Source organism: Protopterus annectens, chromosome 2.part0 (genome assembly GCF_019279795.1).
Source record: "Protopterus annectens isolate FY-2018-M chromosome 2.part0, PAN1.0, whole genome shotgun sequence".
NCBI lineage: Eukaryota > Metazoa > Chordata > Ceratodontiformes > Protopteridae > Protopterus > Protopterus annectens.
In genome coordinates, this window is record NC_056728.1 from 1,476,833,985 (window position 1) to 1,476,857,495 (window position 23,511).

Consider the following 23,511-nt stretch of genomic DNA (forward strand, 5'->3'; position numbering starts at 1 on the left):
TCTAGACAGTCATAAAATATAAAAAGCAGTGGCCAGGTTTGAACCCAGGATACCATGCACCATAGTCAAGGTACTGAACCACTAAACCATGACAGCTGTACTTAGAAATGCAGTAGTAGCAAATATATAGGAATGAATAGAAAGTGGAGCATGACAAAGCAGTTTTGTGAAACTGATACAATTCCAAAATGGCCAATCACAGATAAGTGCGGGAAAAATGGCATATATAAGCCCCATAGGCGGGAATACACAGCATAAACGATTGTAGAACTAACTTGCAGCCAGAATGTCAGAAGTAGGTGAGGGTAGTTGCTTTCGAGCACAGCGGTGGGGCATTGAGGAGTCCAGATATATGGTCTGGCTCCTAGTCCACAATCATGAGGCCCAACTCATGCAGGGCCAGGTCCTGTGGGGAGCATATAGGGCTGAGGCATGGGACCGGTTGGCTCATGATCTCACCAGTGCCACAGGGATTCCAAGGACTGGTGAGCAGGTCCGTCACCACCATGCGGACCTGAAGAGACGTAAGCAGGACCAATTGAACCTTTGGATCCGGGAGGCCCGGCAAATGCCCAATGCCCCACTACTGAGTAAGTTACATTTAATTATGTATGTAAGAAATTAAACTAGCTGATATTATGGAGATGTGTATTCCAATATTACTTCATTTATATTACAGCTGCAGGTGTCCGTTCTGCAAACCGCAGAGCCTATGGCGATAGGCTAGTGCGGTTGCACCACCAGGCAGGTCAGTAATCCTCTCCCAGTAACTGTAAAGAAATATAAAAGTATGACAGTTAGCAAAAGAGTGCAGTGTAGTCACTAAGTAATAAATGTGCAAGTAACAGTGTAAAAGTGTTTGCAAGTATTGCTCGATTATAAAAGTGTGTTGCAGTCTGTAATACAAACAGAAAAATGGAAATGTCTGAAATAAAGTCTGAAATAAAGATGCCTCACCTGTAATATAATAGTACACAACCTGCAGCAGGCTGAAAAGTACAGCTGCAGAAGATGAGCAAATCACATGTGTGTAAAATATCCCTGTTGAAATACTGAAACATGACAGAAGTGAGACTGTTGGAAAGGATTGTAGTAACTACAGGTAAAACATGTCAATAAAGCCTAGAAGTAAGTACCATCCTGAATAGTAAAGTTAAAACAAGTGAGAGAGTGTGAGAAAGAGTTATGAATCCACCAATAAAGTAGGAGTAACCCCTGAATAAAGTATACTGCAGTCAGTACAGAATGAAATGAATGTGACCAGCAGAACCAAACTGCGAAATGTGTTCAAAGTGTTGCTGCAGCTGGAATGTGTATCCCAAAATCTGGATATGTTGCTCTCAGTCTGCAATATGCAGATAGTATGATTGTCTGAAATACCAAACATCGACAGTTGTCTATAGCTATATAAATCAAATGTAGCAGGATGATGTAGCTGAACAAAGCCAGATATGAACGTGTATGAATAACAATAAAATGTATATTGATGTAGCAGTAACAGTCCTATCACCAACTTGAAGTAGTTATCACATAGGAAACTGTAGGTAGAACAGTAGTGTGTATATATCTGCAGCTATTAGAAATGTATAGCATATGTATTGGTATTTGAAGGTGTTAATTATATTTTCTTCACCCTACCCTATAACCACATATAATCCATTCCACGTGAAATTGGTATCTGCAATCACAATTAACACCCCTGGACATTTGTCCTGTTGGGTCATACATATTTATATGTACGTTGATGCATCTGCCCTGTTCATACATCCAAACCTGATGGCCTGTTGCCATCAATCAACCCTGCATGTTGTTGGACTGTTTATTGCTGTTCAAATTATGCATGTGTTATGCTCGCTGTTCAATGGTGTAAATATCTGGGTGTTTGGTTAATGGGAATACTAATGCATGCTGTTACAACTAATTGTGAATGGTATTGTATGTTACTAACCCAAACTGTCATGACATAATGCAAAACATAGGACGACAGGGAAGGCGGGTTCCAGCGGACGCACCTCTCCCACCTCAGCTGGCAAGTGCACCTGGCACTAGTGCCCAGTCTGGACCCTCCTCCGGTGGCCCTGTGCCACCTGTGGGTGGAAGCACTGCAGGGGATGGGGCCAGTCCCCCCTCTGCAAGTGTGGCCGGAGGAGAACCACCACTCACCCTCCGTAGAATCCGGACTGTGGTGCGTAGGGAAATCCAGGACTCTGTTCTTGGGCCCCTACGCCAGCTTGAGGCACAGGTGGCACAACTTACGGGCATGCCTGTTGCCCGGCCTACACAGCCCCCAGCACAGCCCCGTCCTTGGCAGTGAAGGAACAGTAGCAACTGCCCATGGGTGGGGATATCAGTTCCACTGTTGCCATCTGCGGGCTCATGGGCTCTGGATATCCAAACATCTGTCCCCGTCAATTGTGTAACCCCCCACACGTGTCATACACCGCCCCTGTATGCGTCTTGTTTGTCTTGTCTGTTGACCTACCCAACCTACCTCCCCAACTATACTGACTTCCTTTACCTGACATACCACTCTCACCTGAAAAAAAAAAAAAAAGGGCACTCTGTACCCACAAAAAAATTATGCCCCATACATAGCTGCCCATTTCGCACACATGTCTGCTGGACATGGAAACTGTCAATTACAATTGGCTGTACAACAAGTATTATTGTTGTCCTGACACCTCTCTCAGGGGTGGAAGGTTTCAAATGTCACACCAAATTACAAACATATGCACAACTGTTGCTCATGAAGAAATGGGCAGCTATGGGCCTTACCTACATCCCTCCTGCAAAACCCAAGCTTGTTTCCCTACTGTCTTAGCCTCTTTGTGACCCATTTTTCACCACTTTCCTGTCTCCCCATTTTCATTTCTTTCAAAGAAAATAGCTCGGATGTGCGCCAGTGTAAGCACTGTTAAGCGGTCGTAAGCGGGTGTGCGCAGAGCTGAATGCCAGTGCGCATGCGGGAGCTCCGTGCAAACCAGCGCTAACCCGGTTACAACTGCTTAAAAGTGCTTTAGTCACTCTGATTGACAGGTCCTGTAGTCAGTTCAAAAGCAAAATAAAATCCCACTGTTAGTCCCAAACCCAGGACCTTGGAAATAGCAGTCTGCTTGACTTACCACTAAGCCATAACTGTGACACAAGAACATTGTGCTAAAATAAATATATCATGTAATAGTAGGAATGAATGTAAAGGGAATATAGGATGTGTAGTACACAAAGCATGACATGTATATTTACTGTCAAATCTAGTGGATTTCTATAATAGTAGTGTGTGAACAGAAACAGCCATGCTAGTTGGTAGCTAGTAGGTAATAATGTCAGTTATTATACATATATAAATGTATGTATATTTATATACATATAGTTGTAGGTGTCAGTGTACATACACACTTACGACAGGAAACAGGAAAGATGAATGGAGAAATGTGAATCTACAACACAGCCTGAATCATGAGAGAGATACTAACCTTTACACTCACAGAACAATGTCCACAGCATACCAGCATGGTCCCCGCCCTTACAATCTGAAAGGGCAACGCCTATCTCACATATCCTTTTATAGCAGTGTCCTGAAATCACAGTGAGAACTGCAATCAGTACACAAATGGCTGCATGCAATTAGCAAATGCTGGCTTACAATTGGTGCAGAGGCCATCACATGGACTTATGCAGATACCTACAAAAGCATCCTGTACTCCCACTCCACACATGCAATACTTTCATTGCATCATCTGAAGGCAGAGAGAGAGAGAGAGAGAAAGAAAAAAAAAGAAAAAGAAAATAAGAACACAAACAAAAACACACGTAAGACAAACTAAGTTGAAGCTGTCATCAGTGTCAGTATCAAGCTGGGATAGCAGCAGCAGGAAGCTATAGTAACGGTAACGCAACCAGCTGTGACAAACACAGGTAATGTAAAGTAACAAGCTAATAGTATACATACTGTGAACCCTCCATATGTGTCATTGGTCTGTATCTATAGGTATGTCCATGTGAAAAGTTGTGTGCACGTAGTTTCACCCAAAGGGGATGACTATACATTACATGTCATTCAGTGTTAGGCCATGATTCTGGCACCAGTTGTCCGTTTCAGTGAGGCCTGTCTGTAGGATGTGTATGGCAGCTGGTGTAACAACTATGGCGCTTAGTTCACAGTCATCTGGGAACTTTGTCATCCACAACCCGCACATGTTTGCTTTCACATCTGAGAAGTAAATGCCAAACAAGAGGGGTCCTAGGACAGAGCCCTGTGGGATACCACATGTGACTGGCTTTGAGTCTGACATGACTCCCGCAATATTGATATTATGGATTCTGTAGTTCAACCATTGTGCAACCCATCATGTGACATATGTAGTAACATGTAAGCTGATGAGCTTGTCTATGATGCCTGAGTGGAGTACTGTGTTGAAGGCCTTAGGCAAGTCCAGGTAGGCTGTATGGACTGCTTTGCCCTCATCAATGGCTGTAGTGACTGTTTTGAAAAGGTCAACCAAGTTCAAAAGGCAGGATCAGCCCATCACAAAGGCAAACTGGGTGGGCTCATGTGTCTGCATGTACCCAATATCGCTGTATATGCGTCCCATAATGAATCATTCCATAGCTTTGCAGACCAGGCTGGTTAAGCTTATGGGGCGGTAGTTCCCAGGGTCAGTAGAGGTGCCTCCTTAGTGGAGTGGGACCACTGTTGCTGTATGCCAGTGTTCAGGTACATATCCTGTAGTACGGCCAAGGTTAAATATCAGTCTTATATGCGGTTGTATCTCCTCTTGGAGTTCACGTAGCACACATCCAGGGATACCATCAAGTCACATTGATGCTGTGTGTTCTGCTTTGCTGAGGGCGGCCCTCACCTGGACATTTGAGATGATAGGGAGGTTACATTCAGCTGTGATAAGTATTTCTAAGTGTGGGAGAGAGGGAGGGGGGATATTTGCACTGAACCTGTCTGCCAGAATGTTGCCAATATCTGTGGGTTCAGTGAATGTTAAGTAGGTTTGTAGTAACTCAGAGCATATCTGAGGCTTTTGGTCCATATGTCTAGCATAACTGAAGAAGGCCTTGTGGTTATCTATAGTGTCCGTGGCCATTTCCCTCTCAGAGTTGGCCATGGATGTTGTTATGAGAGACTGTAGCTTATTACCAGTGCTGACCACAGATGCCTTCCCTTTATGTGAATCTGCTCTGTCCTGCAGTAGCCTCCTTCTATCATTATACAATTTGCCTTTGGCTGGGGTCCACCAGACAGGATGCTTAACCTTTGTGCATAGGGCCTGGGTTAGAAATGTGTGTGCATGTTCCATGCATTCTTTGGGATGTCCGTGGGAAGCATTCGCAAAGGGGTCAGCATTGTGGGTTGTGGCTTCCACTGGCCCAGTTGGCTGCATGGATACCATGTCAGTCCTAACAAGTGAAAATCTGTCTATACACATATATATCAAAGTAGTCTACTGTGCTGGTGGTGGTGGTGGGATATGTATATCCAGGCCGAGTAATTTGTGTCCAGATCACACTAGTGGATGGCGTTCCACATACAGTACCTTGGTATGAACCCCCAGAGTGAGGTTGTGCATTGGACCTGTCTCAGTGTGCTGACCAATGGGGCTTGCTACTATGTTGTATGGAATGTGGCAGGTACTGTTGCACAGGTGTTGGCTGAGCACTGATATCTGGCCATGTACATGTGTATCCACCAAGAGACACACACGTGCTACATATGGGAGTAGTAGTATATCACTACAGTTGAGTATCATGTATAGTATGTGTGCCATATATTGCTGACATAGTTTGCTGATATCCTGTTTGTGTTCTCTTTCAGGGACATGGCACGTCAGCGTAATCCTGCCTACTCTGCTGCAGAAGATGAAGAGATACACCAGAGCCTGGTGCGGGATTATGACATACTGTTTTCCCGCACCAGCCAGAATCAGCAGGAGAGGGCTGCACTGTGGCAAGACCTTGTCCGTAGGGTAAATGACATTGGCACGCATAATAGGACATATGAGCAGGTACGACATCACTGCAGTGATTTAATCAGAAATGTCCGTCAGCGTGCGTCGGATATCCAGAGGCAACAGGTCACCACAGGAGGTGGGGTGGCCATACATCCCCCCCTCACCAGACTGGAGGGGCTACTCCTAAGTGTTGTGGCTCCAGCCCAGGAACATCAACAGCAAGACATCTGCATTATGATGGAGGCTGGATCCACACAGCAACACGACATGGAGCATGCAGGTAATATGCCATATGTACACTTGACTGTTCTGTACACTGTTAGTTTATGCATGTGTAAGGTGTGTCCTTGGTATGTAGCTGTCAACATAGTATGTAATTGTGCAGGTGTGATATTGCCATTATCAGCAGCTGACATGTGAAAGGCAACTGGTGTACTACTGAACTGTATCATACGCAGTATCAAAGGCACAGTTGTGCCCACTAACATTAATCCCCTCATTTCTGCAGGTCCCTCTGGTGTTACAGCAAGGCAGCCCATCCATGCTGGTGAGTGTGTTTTAACAATACCTATAATAGTCCTGATAGTGCTAGTAATAATAGTGTAACTCAGTAGTGCTCTGTGTGTATACTGCAGTGTGTGCATGTGTGCATGTGTGCCTGTGTCCATGTGTGCCTGTGTGCATGTGTGCCTGTGTGCATGTGTGCCTTTGTCCACGTGTGCATGTGTGCATGTGTGCCTGTGTGCACGTGTGCCTGTGTGCATGTGTGCATGTGTCCATGTGTGCACGTGTCCACGTGTGCACGTGTCCACATGTGCATGTGTGCATGTGTGCATGTGTGGATGTGTGCCTGTGTCCACGTGTGCATGTGTGCATGAGTGCATCACTGGTAACATTGTGTAGACATTGTAAACTGTGTTTCCTGTCTTCCTCCCACAGGTTCTGGTGCTGCTCTGGTGTCCTGCAGCAGGGAACCTGAATCTGGTGCCACAGGTACTGATAATGATGATATCTGTGTAATGGCACAGGAAGTTGTGTCAGGGTCCGTCATTGGTCAGCCAATTGACAGTACACAGCTGTCAACCCCATCATTGCTCACAGTCTTCCTGCCAGTACATCCTATGTCACCATTGTCCCTAGGTGATGGACAGGATACAGTGGGCATTGGCCAGGGTAATGTGGTATCTGTGGCACATGCTTCCCCACACAGCAGCCATGGGCAGGGTCCTGAGATGGTACCACACAGACAGTTGCCCATGGGTTCTCGTGGGAGCATCCGTGGGCGTACTGCCTCTGGCAGATGTGCCCAAAGAGGTCTGTCAACCTCAGCTATGTTTCAGGCTGTCATGCAGGCACAGTTGCATATGGAAAGGTACACCAGACAGGGTCTGAGGGAGATGAGAGCATGTCGCACATCCATGACTGACAGTATGTGTGACATCGTGGATGCTATCCGTAATTTCACCAATGTCTTAGACAGACATTGTGGGGACATATTACAGCAGTTCCACAACCACATGTCCATGAGCCAGGGCAATGGTGGATGGTTGCGGCGTTGACGTGGCCGTATGCCAGCAACAGCAACAGCTGGCAGTTGGCGCGGACTACAACAGGCTCGCGGACACCCCCATAGTGCCAGCAGCAGCCCCAGCAATGCTGGGTCTGTGCTGTCATCAGACCGCCACAGGAGACCACGTGCACGTGGCTCTGGACAGTCCCAACAGAGACCTGTGTCCACTCAACACACTCCTGCTTCTGATGACAGTACCCAGTCTGGCTTAGTACCGGATACGGTCCGTAGCACCCCTGCCAGGCACAGGTACCGTGTCCGTGCCCACAGACACTGATCTGTATGACCTGCCAGGTGCAGTCTGTGGCTGTCGAAAAACTCCAGTATATGGCAGCCATGAGGTGGAACTGTGTGCATGCATACACACATACACAATGTTAACACCTAGGGCTACCACATACATGCACACACTGCACCAACAGTGCCCCATCCTGTACTGCTGTCCCTCACCATCACACATACACACACATGTCAATTGGTGGTATCAGTGGCAGACTCAGGCATACCTAATTCACACCCTGTGCATATGATGAAACTGTGCCACCTCCTGCAATCTCCAACATCAGTGCAGGAACAGGTAACCATGTTGCTGATGCACAGGGTGACTACATAGAAGTGTATTACTAGTATCATGTTGGTAACAGTACAGTGTGCTGATATGACTGTGTGTATATCCCAGCATGCCTGATGCGGTAACTGTATGACTGTCCTGAATTGTTATCTACACCCATAGTTAGTACCATAGTGTAACAGCTGCACATTATTGCATACCGGTGGTAAGGATTTCAACAGATAGCCACATACATAGGTAGCACAGGGGAGAAACTAATGCAAGCAGTGATACGCAATGATGGACATGTACAGTAATGGTCGCATGTTGCCCACAACGACTATGCAATGTGGTTGTTTGGCATGTTGATATGTGTGCAGTACCAATGTAATACACATTACAATTAAATATGACATAATAGCAGTTCTACCATGGACATCTGAGCTGTGCATTCCTGGGTACATGTTGATAGTGCCTGCATATTTGCACTATTACCAACTGGAAGTGTTACCCCTTCTTTGTTGTACAATGGACTACTTCCAGCCCTGCTTACTGTAGCTTTGTTTGCATGCATATTTGCTTGGGGTTCCCTGGAACACTGATTCCACCTGCAATGCAGAGTTACAGAGCTTCTGTGGATTCCTAGTGACATCTGCATAGCGTACTATACGTATGTCAATTTTCCACCTGACAGAACGTCATTGTCTGTCCTGTTCACATGTACGTTGCATGTGGCACATTGCATATGACTTACCCGCACTTACCCACGTGTGCAGTCATATATGCCAGTGCTATGAAATCAGTAGCAGTACACCCACACATACTCACCTTCAGTATGTTGTTCCCCATTGGCCCTATGTGTTGGTTATCACCATGGCAATCACACTACTATGGTAGCATGTGCAAAGGTAACCTGTGGATCACCTCTATGGTCCAGTTGTGGTTTATGTGAGTCATGTGGCAATGTCACAGCTGCCACATGTATGCAGTCAACCTTCTCCCCTGCCAGGAATGTACAACACATGTGTGAGATGCCACCACATAGCCATTCTGGGGACTGAGCACTCTGAACCCAGTACTGCCATACCCTGTCAGGTGGCATGACATACTACAGTGACTACAATACCAGTCTGACATAGACCCGCACTGACAGAAATCTGAACACACTGGGGCATACTTGGAGACTCAGAAGAGCATCCTGCCTGAGCATCACACACCTCCGCAGCTGGCACACAGGCATACATTAAGTCAGAACAGAGCACATGCCACACATGGCACACACATCCCGTGTGCCACACACTCACAGCCTGTAGGGCTACACAACACACCTGCTACAGATGTGTCAGGTACCTCTCTTGGCCACTGCAGTGGGTTCCCGCTCAACAGGCTGTACATGGTGAAGGTCACAGTGATATGCCCATGGGGCACTATGGTCCACCACAAAACACATGCATACAGGTCAGTCAGAGGCATGGACACATATGACTCAGTCATTGTCCATGCCACTATGGATGACCTGAGACATACCTCCCTGGACTACATGATAGGGAACATAGAAGGGATCTTTCAGCATGTGGCACAGGCCAGTATGATCCTGACCTTGGTTGCCATCATACCCTCACCAGGTATGCTACCACAATATGTAGGAAGGGTGTTCTATGTCTACATTCTGCTCAATCTCCAATGTCATTCATAGGGTATCCAATGGCTGTCAACGTGTGCTTACATGCTAGGGAAGCCACAATGATTTGCGAGGGGCAGCTTGCACGTGACACCCATGGGCCATTGTATATTGGCGAAGCCCCTTGATACACACATAGTGCCTTTTGCTGCAGGACATGGATTACATAGCCACCTCCGCGGGTATCACACGGGATAGGACACTAACAGTGATGCTACACAACACCAGCAGTGTACACCACAAGATGCATGCACTGGACACTGTCCTCTGCACGGTAAACTGCAATATCTGTGCAGTACCAGATTCCTGATTCACGGCTCACAGGTGCAACCCATCACTGCCAGGTTATACCTCATACCATGCCTGTCATCCCCTACACATATAGCACACATGGACAGGGGGGCGGTATCTCAAGGCACCACAGATGCACACACCTCCAGGTTGTTGGCACAGCACAAAGCATCAGGGCCTATCCATGAGCAGATAACAGTGTGTTGGACTGCCTTCTGGTTCATAGCCTGGCACACACAACCCTCCCATACACAGGAAACCCACCTGTCCTCCCTAACAACACTGGCAATATGGCAGTCTCTAGAAATGTCTTTATATGGCTGGACTGCATCCAGCCAAACATTGTGCGTGAGCATTACTGTAGCTACAACACACTAGCTGAAAGGTTCCCAGCATGTAGTCACTGAATTGCAGTGGAACAACATGTTACCACTCCCACAACAGGTGGGAACATGCAGCACCTGTTCATCGACTACATGTAGACTATATGGCCCAGACCAGATGTGTATCCCCTGCTGTTGGTATTATACCATATACAACTCACACTGTATATACACATACCGCATGTGGCCCCTGCACAGTAAGACACAGTCATAATGTTATGCATTACGAATACCATTTATCCACTTGAGGCATGTCAGACATGGTAACTACTGAAGGTCACAGGTATATATGTGTATGTGTCACACACATACATCATGTGTGCATCACCATTGCTGGTTTAGGCAATGCCATGCATTGTTATGAACAACAACCCACACATGGTCATATTGTGTGACACAACCACACGTGGCAGTTGTGGGTTTCCAAAACATACCTATCTGTGCTCTGACAGTGGTAATAGACCCAGTAGCAGAGTGCACTATTGGCATTAGTGGGCAATTAGCCCTGTTTGGCTGTACTGATAGTGTGGTGACATCCCCTGTGTTTACTGGGGGAATATGCAGCATCTGGTGTATTGTAGTAGTTGCCAAAAGGATCTGTTCTTTCACACTTGCAATCACACACACCCTACTACACACCCCACACACACTTGCCATTTGTAGGATTCATACCCCTACCTAACTATGTCACGACACATGAGAGAAACGCATTAGCGAAGCACACTATTTGGATTACTAGGAGATACTTTTTCTCTGGCTGTACCTATAGGGTGCTGACATCATCAGTGTTTGGAAAGGGTAATGTGCATCATGTAGTGTGTTCTCCTGATTGCCAAAAAGCACATGTCTTTCATACAGAATTGCACACACACAAACTCCCCTCATCCAAACTTGCCATTTGCAGGATTCAAACCCCTACCTAATTATGTTATGACACTTGAGAGAGATGCATTAACAGAGTACGCTAGTCGGACTGCTGGGAGGTTTTCCTTCTACAGCTGTACTTATAGGGTGTTGACATCATCAGTGTTTGGAAAGGGTAATGTTCATCATGTAGCGTGTTCTCCTAATTGCCAAAATGCACATAACTTTCATACAGACTTGCCATCACACACACTCCCCTTATCCACACACTTGCAGGATTCAAACCCCTACCTAACTATGTTATGACACATATGATGGACGCATTAGCACTGCACGTTATTCACATTACTGGGAGGGTTCTCTTCTCCTGCTGTACTTATAAGGTGCTGACACCATCAGTGCTTAGAAAGGGGAATGTGCATCCTGTAGAGTGTTTTCCCAGTTGCCAAAAGGGACATTTCCATCACAGAAACTTGCACGCACCTACTAACCCCCCTCCACACACACTGGGCAGTTGCATGATTCAAATCCCTACCTAACGATGTTATGATACTCATGACGGACGCATTAGCAGAGCGCACTATTCGCATTACTGGGAGGTTTCCTTCTCCTGCTGTACTTATAGGGTGCTGACATCATCAGTGCTTAGAAAGGGGTATGTGCATCCTGTAGAGTGTTTTCCCAGTTGCCAAAAGGGACACTTCCCTCGCACAGACTTGCACACACACACACACACACACACACACACACACACTTGCACACACTGCTCACACACACACACACACTGAGCATTTGCATGGTTCAAACTCCTACCTAACTATATTATGGCACTTGAGGGAGACGCATTAGCAGAGCGCACTATCCGAATTACTGGGCATCTGTTGTGCACCTGCAGTATTTATAGGGTGATGACATCTTTATTTCTACAGAGGTATGTACATCTAGTACTACCTGTCAAGTGGGGGATAGCATATATATGCATTTGCAGCCACCTACTTCAGGGTCAGATATGCACATCGCACTGGCAGGTTATGTTCTATACCATGCTTCATGACCACAAGACCTGTAACACACAACACAACCAGTCCAGAACACCACTCCCACATCCAGGACACACACTTTGCTTCCCTGGGAACAGTGCCGGGATATGCAGGTGTTCACATACACCATTCCAGTTGTTAACATCAGGTACAGGCATATTGTGTGTGGGAACTACTCAGACCTCTACAACATTACCCTACAGCCACTACAATTTGTGGGTCAATGTGCTATGGCAGAACCACTCACCACAGCCACATGGGGGAATACATATTGCACCTGTCCATCTGCAACATGGGTACTCACTGTTCCACACCAGAGGTAGACCACCATTGTTGATATCTGACCATACCCACCTTTCCCTGGACATCCATATCCCATCCCCACCCCCAGGCAAGGTTGTCACTGCAAACAAACTGTATTTAGCACAAGCAGACACTACACTTGTTAAGACTGGGGTGGAAGACTTCAAAGGACCCATGCTGGGGGACTATACTGGCCACTCTGCATAATCCTTGACAATTGCATTCTATGTGTAAGGTTTGCATTGATCATGCTATCCCACATATACCCATGACTGCTCCACAACAGGACACCTGTCAGGTGTACACCAGCCATATATGAGCCGTCCAACAGACAGAGTGAGCTAATACATTGCAGAGCTGTAGCCCACAGAGGGAGGACATCTCTGAACAGTACCGGCATGACACTTCAATCCCACATAATCATCACAACACAGTGTTGACAGTGAAATTGTCCAGACAATGCAGATAGGGCTTCCCTCAGTCTGTTACTGATGCCCACTTACTGTTAGAGGTCATCAGCAACCCTCTTCCAGCACACACCAACAACATGGATGTGGCTTAGCACATTCAAACCCTGGGATCTTCACTGTGTCCCTGCTTGACAGAGGCACAGCACACTAGCCTCACATGTTGCCTTATGTGACCTACTTTACAGTGGCACAGTAGCCTACTGTACTGGGGATGCAGATGCCAAGCACACTCTGGCTAAGCTGTCATTCCCTAGGGCAAACAGCCTAGTATTGACCTCTACACCCATATGTTTAATTATCAGATGCACAATATTTGTTGCTGTTAGACTGTTTGCAGGTCTTTATTGCCATAGCATTCCCTGTTCCTATGAACAACTTGTGTATCTGTGGAAGATGTTTGAATATGAGGGGGATCCACTATATCACTTATGTCTCTGTAGTCATTTACTGTGTGCACTGGGCAGATTGCTGTGTTGTGGTTGGTTCCTGGAATGACACATACAAATACCAGATATGTGTGGCCAACTGCTAAACGGAGATATGGCCTAAGTGTGTCAGCATGCCCAGTTCAGCCTTTCCATGGCATGTTGTCTGACATATGCCTCATTTATCAAAGTGTGCAAGCATGCCCAGTGTGAGCTTTCCATATGTTGAACTCTGCAGTCCACCACATATTTGGGTGAGTGCGAACTTCAACAATATCTCACGTTTATGGTTGTGTGTTGGGTGTCATGTTGTGTACTTACTGGCCAACTGCTTTGTGTCTGACCACAACAGGGATTATACTGTGCCTGCAGGGATTGCATGGGATACTTTGCATACAGTTGTGAACATCCTTTCATAATGACCTAACACTGTAGTACCATATAATGTACTGGTTCAGTACTTTCACTGTGGTGAACAGTATCCTGGGCTGTAGTCCTATCACTGCTTTAAATCTTCATAGTGAGCACAAAAGACTGTGTAGGGGCCAGTTGTGCACATATGACCATGTTGCATTATGTTCAGATATGGACTACCTAAACCAGGCTTGTCCAACATTGGTAGTGTATTCCACAACATTGGTGGACATTGACAAACACTAGCGATGTGCCCTAGGCCATTTCTGATGCTAGTCATAGAGTGTGTTTGTCCTTCGACACACATTGTAACTGGAGTTTGCCATGACATATGTCATGGTTAGTATACTGTGCCTCCGTCTACCTGTGACATAACAGTGATACCCAGGGTAAACCTACCATCTCCCATCCACTCATCAAGATTCCTCTTGAGGAGTGTCGATGGGTGACTCTCTGGCTAACCTGTACTGGGAGTTTACTCAAGAGTGGGGGTGGCCTCTGTGTTATGGATCATTCAGTACAGCTTATCCTATGTATGTCAGTGCTGGGGTTCAGGTCTCTCATGTGCATAGCTCACTGCCATTCAGATTGTACAAGGTGCAGCATGTTCATTGATTCCAGCTTGGACATGACTTCATACATCAGGCACAGCTTGCCTCTGGGTGGGCAGTATGGCAGTGCGTGGAGCTGCAGTTTGTTTAATCAGGCACCACATGGCATCTGTTCATGCTCTTTGCTACTCCTGGTGAGGTACTGTTGTGGACTTTACAGTTGATGGAGGTGTCTGCTGAGGTACATCCCACAGGGGCTATTGTAGTCAATTGTGATGCTGATGAAGGATGACTGCAGAGCCACAGTGACCTCCCCTTATCTAGATCTGACAACCTTCATGATTAGGTGGGTCTATGGTATATTTCTGTGAACACTACAGCCACATGGTTGTCCAATGCAGGATATCTATCACCTTGTGTCCCCAGGTCTCTCATTACATGTTATTTATGTAATGGGTTAACACCTGTGTGGTAATTGGTGGGCACTTACTGTATATCCATGGTGCTTGACTATACACATTTCTGCAATTAGCTTGCTGACATGGCTATGGCACCAGTTGTCTGTTTCTATGTGGCCCTTTTGTGGATTACTTGTGTCAGCTGGGGGTCAGATATGGTGGGCAGTTTGTACTCCTCTGCATACATGTTCAGTCACAGTCCTTCCATGTTGGCCTGTACCTTTGGGTCATATATACAGAACGAGGGAGGTCCCAGGACCAAGCCTTGTGGGATGCCACTTATATCTGGTTTGTAGTCTGACATGGATGCAGCATGTCTAAATATGTCATTTCTGTGCTTGGTCTGGTTTGCAACCCCTCTATTGACATAGGGGTTTATATTTAAGCTGGTGAACATATCCATACTGAACACGTAGGGTATTGTCTGGAAGCATTTGCACAGTCCAGCTACGCTGTGTGGACCACATTGCCCTAATCAATTACCTTAATGACTGTTTCAAATGGGTCAAACATGTTTAGGGGCAGGATCTGCACTTACAACAGCCACACTGGGTAGGGTCTGGTGTCAGGAGGTCCCCGATAGCTTTATGTCTGCGGTACATGCTGATCCTTTCCATAGCTGTGCAGACCAAGCTTGTCAGGATCCTGGGGTGGTAGTTTGCAGTATCCATTCAGGCAACACCTTTGTTGAGAAGGACCACTGTTGTTGTACACTGCTCTTTGGGTACATATCCTGTGGTAAGGCTGACATTGAGCAGTAGTGTGATTTGGCATTCCATTCTTCTTGGAGTCCATGTTGGACTCAGCCCAGGACACCATCTCATACCTTTGCTGCTGTGTGTTTTGCTTTGTAGATGATGGCTGTTACCTCAGCATCTGCAATGCCAGGGGGCCAGCAGTCTGCTGGGATAGATATTTTGCATTCTGGGGGGGGGGTGGGTTGCACTGCACCTGTCAGGTTGTATGTTGGCAATATGTGTGTGTGTTTGGTATGTTGTTTGTAATATTTGTGTGATTCGGAGCATATATGTGAATTCCCAACATGGTTCCTACCATCAGTTGAGTAAGCCTTGTGATTATCCTTAGTGTCCTGTACAATTTGTATCTTCATAAGTTCATAGGTTCATACTAGGCTATCCACCCTAGGGCATTTGTAAGCCTAGCCAGAGTGTGTGTGTCTTTTGCCGCCCCTTGCTATGTAAATAGTATGGCCATTTATGATTTACTTTACTGTGCCTCTGTCTGGATGTGACACAGTGAAGACCCCCAGTGTACATCTACAATCATCCATCCACTTGGCAATATTCCTGTTGAGGGGTGTCAGTGAGGGGCTCTGCCTAACATTGAGTGGGATCCTGTTCCAGGGTGTGGGGAGCCTCTGGGTTATGTATCTGTCCCTCCAGCACATCCTATTTCATTATGTGTTGAGGTTGATATCTGTCACTCTTACAGCTCCAATGGCTTTGATTTCCTGGGGTGGAGCATGTCCATTATTCCTGTGTTGGACATGGCCTTGTACAACAGACATACAATGCCTCTGTGTAGGCAGTCTGTGACTGCATTCAGCTGGGGTGTCTACAGCCAGGCAGCATATGACATATATTTGAGACCCTTTATCCTCTTGGTGAGGTACCTTTGAGGTCTTTCTAACCACTGCAGGTGTCAGGTAAGGTACATCCCATATGAGTCATTGTACTAGATTATGGGTCTGATAAGAAAACAGTACAGGGGCACAATGACCTCTGTTGATGTAGATGTGAATCCTTTCATGATACGGTGTCCAATATAGACAGTCTTCCTAGCCACATTGGCATTGTGAGTGTCACATAACAGGTTACTGTCCACTTGTGTCCCTAGGTCCCTGATTACTCCTTGCATACATAATGGTTTACCACCTATGTGGTAATTTGTGAGAACCTTGTTTGGTATTTGGTGGGACATTCATACTGTCCAGTGTCTTCAGGATGTCTGGGTGGGGTTCCTGTGTGTGAGAGTGTGGTCTGTCACATGCTACAGACTGTACAGCAGTTTTGACTACAGTTAGGTGCACATGGGGGGTCTCCGCTGCTTCATGCATTGAAAGTTACCTGGCCGTATGGGTGTCTGTGCTGCATATGGATACTCCCCCTCCTTTGATGTTTTGGTCCAGGTGTTGGGGCCATAATGCATGATATGAGGTATAACCTGGTAGTGCTGGTGTGCTGTCAGTAGGCTTGCAGCAGGTTTCTGTCACTGCACAGACATCGATGTTCTCCATACTGGGAAGTGCCTCAGAAGCATGCATATTGCAGTTTACACATCTGGCATTGGTCAGCATTACCCTTATGTTTCTTACCACTTATGTTTTCTAGGGTGGTGGGTTAGTCTTTTCGGCCTTGCCTACGTACGGCTCTATGGAGGTGGCAAAAGCCTTATCCAATATCCAGACGCCCAGGGGTAACAGGTGCAAGCCATCCCTGGAACAGCAGCATGGCTTGTCATGCATGACATCTCAAGCAGACAGACATTAGATCCTCTTGGACTGACAGCTGTAATTGTGCCACCTGTTAAAGCTGATCATTCTGTGTTTGTACTGTGGCATCATTCTTGGTGAGGGTTGGATGCTGCAAATGGCCAGTGTCATACTGGCCTGGAGTACATACTCAGAGAGCTCATCCATGTCTCTTTTCATGTAGTCCAGGGAGGTACATCTCAGGTCATTCACACCAGCATGGACAATGACTGCATCATATTTCTACTTGCTTTGGGCTGACCTGCGTACTTGTGTTATGTGGCGACAGCAGCCTACAGGCAGCTTACTGTACCCTTTCCCTTGTTCAGTCTGGTGAGTGGGACAGCAGCGTGTCTGCCTATAGAGACACCTATTACAACTGTATCAGGCATGTTGTTTCTACTTCTGGCCTGTGACTGTTTGGCACACCAGCTTTGTGTACTATGTGTTGCATGTGATATGTTTGGAGGTTGTGGTTGCTTGGGGGTCTGCTTTGGAGGCCTCTGTTGGTGTGGTGTGTTTGTAATTATGGCCTCCGGGAATGTTTTTCTGTGTTTATGTGTTTGGTTTACAGTTGTGATAGGTCTATGTTGGACTGGGTTTGTGGTGTGTGTGGTTACCTTCTCCTCCTGACTAGTTTGACAGTACTGAGTTGTGGGAGCTCAGCCTCCGGTTTGGATAAATGGTTGCATCTCTCACATATATTTGTATTTATTGCAGGGAGTTGAGGGCTGTCTGTGTACTTGGGGCAGGTGTAACATTGCCTCAGGATTCACAGATTCTGCTTGTTGTAGCTGGCCTTAGTGGATTGTATGTGTGAACATATTTTATTGCCATACTACTGATCAGTGATTACTTCCCTTCTTATGTTTGCTCTATCATGTAGTAGCTTCCTCATTCTCTTGCATGGTTTGGTAATGGCTGGAGTCCAGAATGCCAGATGCCTGCGTATATGGCATTGTCTCTTGTTGTTATTTGTGATTGCATAATCCAAGCATTCCTGGCTGTTTTCATGGAATGCCTGTATAACAGGTTCTGCAGTGTGTCCCATATTTTGCACCTGCACAGGGCCTTTAGTGGATTCCACATCAGTTTGGAGGGGTGCAACTTATGCTTTACACATGTTTTTCACTGTGGTTTTCTGGCCAGGGACTGTGGTCTGGATGTGTATATCCGGTGTGATTACTCTATGGTCTGGTCTTACCAGTGAGGGATACACTTCTCATCTTGCCATCCAGTACGCATGTTGCTGATTATCACATCCAGTATGCCTACCTCTCTTGTGGAAGTGGTACGTTGTTCCTGGGCATTTTGGTTTATGGATTCTAGGAACTTTTCTCCTACTGTGTTGGTGCTAGTATAATGCTCCCAGTGTATGTCTGGGTATTTTCAGTCAACCAATATAATGTGGTTTGGGGGGCTTGATATATTCATGTATTCCAACATAGGCCAGGTGCAGTTCCTGGTGTTAGGATGGTAGTCTGCAGCAGGCTATACACTGGGAGGAGGTTTTAGCCACTGGTACTTGACCATGGCTAGTCCATGCTGCTTCTTGTTGTGGTACCAACATGAGGGTGTGGTTATCCTTGACAATTATTGCTAGTCACCCTCCTTTTGTAGCTTGTTCCATGTTTTGAGGCTGTACAGCACAGTATGAGGTGTAACCTGGTAGTGTTAGGGTGCTGATGTGAGCCTTGACCCAGTTTTCTATTACAGGACAGATATCAACATTCTCCATACTGTGTGCATTTACACTGCACGCATCTTGCTGTTTAGACTTCTGGCATTGGTTAGCATTACATCTAGGTTCTTATCCCTTGTGGTACCTATGAAGGTGGGTTTGTGTTTTGAGACTTACCTATTCAAGGCACGCTGTGGGTACTGACAGCCTTTGCCAGTATCCATGAGGCCTGGACTGATAGGTGCACGCCACCCCTAGCAGGTGGTGCATCATATCATGCTCAGCATGTCTTCCCAGGCTGAAACACATTGGCTCCCCTTTGACTAACTGCATTACTTCAGCCAGTTATTGCAATTGATCATCCCATCATCATATTGTGGCTTCATGCTTGGTGAGGGTGGATGTTAGTCAGGGTGCTCAGGTGTGCATATAGTACATGGTGTTACATTACTTAACACATGGTATTAATGCCTCAGGTGGTGCTGCAGGGCTGCCTCTGTTGGATGCACATATTACACTCCCTTTACATTTTTGTGAGCAGGTCATGTCATTTTAGGCATCCCTGTTATTATTTGAGTGAGTCAGAGGGGGTATCATTCCCAAGGTTCCTACTGAGCCAGTGTATGTGCTCACGTTGCCTCTTTGCCAAGGCCAGGGCATACTGAGCACGCCTCCTTCTGCCTACTGGGGCAGGCTCAGGTTGTTCCTCCTCCAAGTCACGCTCTGCCTGTGATGGCCTTGGCAATGGTGGGGGGCTGTTTGGCCCGGCCCTATGCTGGTCCTGCTGCAGCTGTTTTCGCAAGATCATATTATGTAGCATAGCACATACCATGACAATTTGGGTACATGTAGTTGGTGAGTACTGCAAGGCTCCACCAGATGTGTCCAGACACTGGAACCGTGACTTGAGCAGCCCAAACACATGCTCTATTACATTACGTGTTTGTGCGTGTGCCTCATTATGGCGTTCCTGTTGGGAATCATGGTAGCTCCCAGGCAGCCAGCACACATATTCATTATTATGCCCTGGGCATCACACATGACCTGGCAGTTGATGGAGGGGAAGCCCTTGCGGTTAATGTAGGCCCTACCCCACTCACCAGCTGGTGCTTTGATGCGTATGTGCATGCAGTCTATTGCACCCACTACCTCAGGGTATTCCGCTATTTGCTGGAAGAGACGCATATTGCTGGCCAATACCTCACGGGCATTGGGGAAATATACATGATCACCAACATGTGCTGACATGGCATCCAGGAACTGGTGCAGTACCCAGGAGGCTGATGCCTGTGATATCCCCATCATATCACCTAGTATTCTTAGGCCAACACATACCTTGGTTTCCACTGGGATGGGTTCCCCTCTGTTGGTTCTGTGTGTGAGGCATGTCCTGCACAGCTCGACAATTTGCTGCAGGAGGTCTCTGTCCACTCTATAGTGCTCTACTATCTCCAGCTCATGTAACCCGTGGTAGGTGACCCTGGGCCTGTACACTCTTCTCCGTCTCCTCACTGTGGGTTGTCTGGCACCATCTGTATTGTCACCACCCTCAGCAAGTCGCCTATGTCTCATTATGACAGCTATGGCAGCCCCTAGCATTTCTGCTCTGAGTTCAGATTTTTCAGTTTTCACTTCTAATAGCTTACTCCTGTCTTGCAGTGTCTCTTGAGATATACATCTTGCACTGCTGTTTGCAGAGTTTTAAGTGCTTGGCTGAGCTACTATTCTGCCTGTGTATTTGCCTGCTGCTAATTGTTTTCACCTGCTAGCTCCAGCAGTATTCCCTGCTAGATTCCTACTAATTCTGTTGCTTCCTTTTTCCTTTATGTTTCCTCAGTGGGGAGCAGCGTGCATACCAGCAGAAACACGCTCACAGTGGCTTACACATGCGCACACATGCTTACATGGTTCGGTATCTGCTTATTCGGGTTAGAACGCGCGCACACCAGTGCAAACAGTGTTACAACTCTGCCAACAGGCTCCCACATGCTCAGTCTGCCCTACACATGCACACACTGTCCTACTCGCACATCGTGGCGTGCACACGTGCGCATGCACGCCCAGCAAGAAACGGTGTAAGTAACAGTGTATACCTTCCATTTCTTGACTTTCCCATGCTTATCTTGTGGCACTCCACTTTCCATGATCTGTGTCTGTCATCTGTCATGTAACACTGACCTCCAATGAACTGCATTTCTTTCTACCATTCCCCCCTGTGATGTCACCTATCTCCTACTGTATTCCTCCCCCTTATGTATCTCTTACACTACTCAGAATGTGCTCATTTGCTATGTGACTGTGGGATTCAGTATCCTAACCCTCATTTACATCAGATTGCCTACTAATGCTTAGTTACATGTCTTAGACTCAGCTTCCCCCCTTAGCAACCACTACATGGTGGACATGTTGCTTTTGGTCTGCTGATCCCTGCATTGTCATTCCATGTATTGCATAAAACCCACATTATAACCTTAATTTTTATGTTTTATACAGCGCAGCCCGTTTGCGCGAGGCTGCGCTGCTTTTAAAAAAAATTATATTTTTTTTAATATTTGCATCGGGGTACCTTGCCAATGGCCACATATTTGGCCATTGGCATGCTGCCTGACACATATGCACCCTTTATTTGGAGCTGACATGGCTCCATTGTGATTTTTGCAGAAACGTACTCAGTTGTCAACTGAGTACATTTCTGCAGCTAAAACGGCTCTTACACGGGCTGCTTTCTCTTTTGTGGATCACTACTCTATCTCATTTGCATGCCTTTCAGCTGCAAGTGAGGTATTTAGCATATCCATGCCCAGTCCTTGTAAGAGACGTTTTAGCTGGTCTCTTACACGGAGTTTCGGGCTGTTCCTGGATCACGAGGCTTGCATGGAATGTTACACGTCTCTTATACTCCGTGCAAGCCTTCGTGAATCCTGCCCAATATCTAAACACACAAGAGTCTGTGTCATTACCTAAATACACAATATCTAAACAAACGAGTCTATTCCATTATCTAAATACAAACTATCTAAACACACATGCGTCTATGCCATTATCTAAATACACAATATTTAAACACACAGGAGTCTATGTCATTACCTAAATACACAATATCTAAACATAAGTGATTGATACAAAAGATAAAGCAGACACTGTTTTAATCACTGCATAACTTAAAAATATCAAGCCTCCCGCACCTCCCCATGTGGGGGACTTTGCCCCCAATACTCCCCAACCTATATATACATCTTCCACAATCTCACTGCAGTTGAAAAGGAAAAATACAATGAAAGTGTATCACCTTCTTGCATAAGTCAACACAGTGTGGTAAAGCAAATTCAGTATTACTTTTCATTAAGAAAACTAATTTCACTGATCAGAAAATGAAAACTTTCCAAAATATCAGGATTGCAGGTGGTAGAATGTAGTATAGGCTAACAACAAATGAGTTGCTAATGTAGCATTTTTTAAAATCATTTATGATTAAATGACATGATAAATCAACTGAAGGTATCTCTGGTATACAGGTATATATATATATATATATATATATATATATATATATATATATATATATATATATATATATATAATGACAACTATCAGTTTTCTTTTCTAAGTGTTTTAGAGGAAATTATCTGCCAGTATGCTATGTTTTCAGTATGAAAAGCAAAGTTGTCTTTAGTGCAAAATTCATGTGTTATGTGAAATGCTGTTTGAATAGAATGGCATCAGTAGGGATCATGGTGGCACTCCTAGGTTAATAGTCATCTGCATATTGGGTGAGCAAGACAGTGGAACTACTTTTGACATTTGGGAAAAAAAAATCTGAAAAAAAGAAATGTCAATAAGAAAGATGTAGACTTGATGGGCTTCACTGGTGGCAGAGGATGTTGTGGATAAAGAATTATGTATCTATCTATCTATATATACACATATATATATATATATATATATATATATATATATATATATATATATATATATATATATATATATATATATATATATATATATATATATGCATTTATACACACACACACACACACACACACACACATATATATATATATATATATATATATATATATATATATATATATATATATATATATATATATATATATATATATCTATATAGATATATATATATATATATATATATATATACAGTAGATATAGATAGATACGCGGTCTATTGTTTTCAGATGATGCAGTTTGTTTGGCATCTGTTTTTTTTACCATATTTAGTTGATTATATGGATAGCCTCCTTTCCCCGAGAATTGTGTGACCTCAGAGATAGGACATATAATTAGCAGGGGGTGTGAATGTTTTTTTCCAAAGTAATATTTGCGTGTGCTGAAAAGCAACCTTGGCACATTGTGACATT